Source organism: Carcharhinus amblyrhynchos, chromosome 25 (assembly GCF_965287045.1).
Source record: "Carcharhinus amblyrhynchos chromosome 25, sCarAmb.v2.hapA, whole genome shotgun sequence".
Lineage (NCBI taxonomy): Eukaryota > Metazoa > Chordata > Chondrichthyes > Carcharhiniformes > Carcharhinidae > Carcharhinus > Carcharhinus amblyrhynchos.
In genome coordinates this window covers 27,736,980-27,737,652 of record NC_137348.1, presented here as the reverse complement: position 1 = coordinate 27,737,652, position 673 = coordinate 27,736,980, and positions in this window count along the sequence as shown.

Here is a 673-nt window from a genome sequence, read left to right as displayed (position 1 = left end):
GTACAGAAAATAATAGTTTCTAGCTTGCGGTTACTGATTGGGACATACATGTTTTAAGTATCTTTAGTGTCTCGATGTCAGACAATTTCAGAGCTGATTTTGCTCCAGTTTTGCGCGGAGGGTGTGGAGAGTCTGCAGAAGGATCTAGATAGGCTGGGCGAATGGGCCAGGAACTGGCAAATGGAATTTAATGTTGGCAAGTGCGAGGTGGTCCACTTTGGTAGGAATAACGGTAGGAAGGATTATTACTTACGTGGAGAAAAACTGCAGCAGGCGACAGTGCAGAGGGACCTCGGGGTCCTTGTGCATGGGTCGCAAAAACCCAGCTTGCAGGTACAGCAGGTGGTTAGGAAGGCAAATGGGATGCTGGCCTTCATAGCGAGGGGGATTGAATATAAAAGTAGGGAGGTCTTGCTGCAGCTGTATAGGGCATTGGTGCGACCGCAGCTGGAGTACTGTGTGCAGTTTTGGGCACCGTACTTACGCAAGGATATTTTGGCCTTGGAGGGAGTGCAGAGGAGGTTTACTAGGCTGATACCAGAGTTGAGGGGGTTGAGCTATGAGGAGAGGCTGAATAAACTAGGCTTGTACTCGTTAGAGTTTAGAAGAATGAGGGGAGATCACATTGAGATGTATAAGATGATGAATGGGATGGATAGGATAGAGGTGGAGA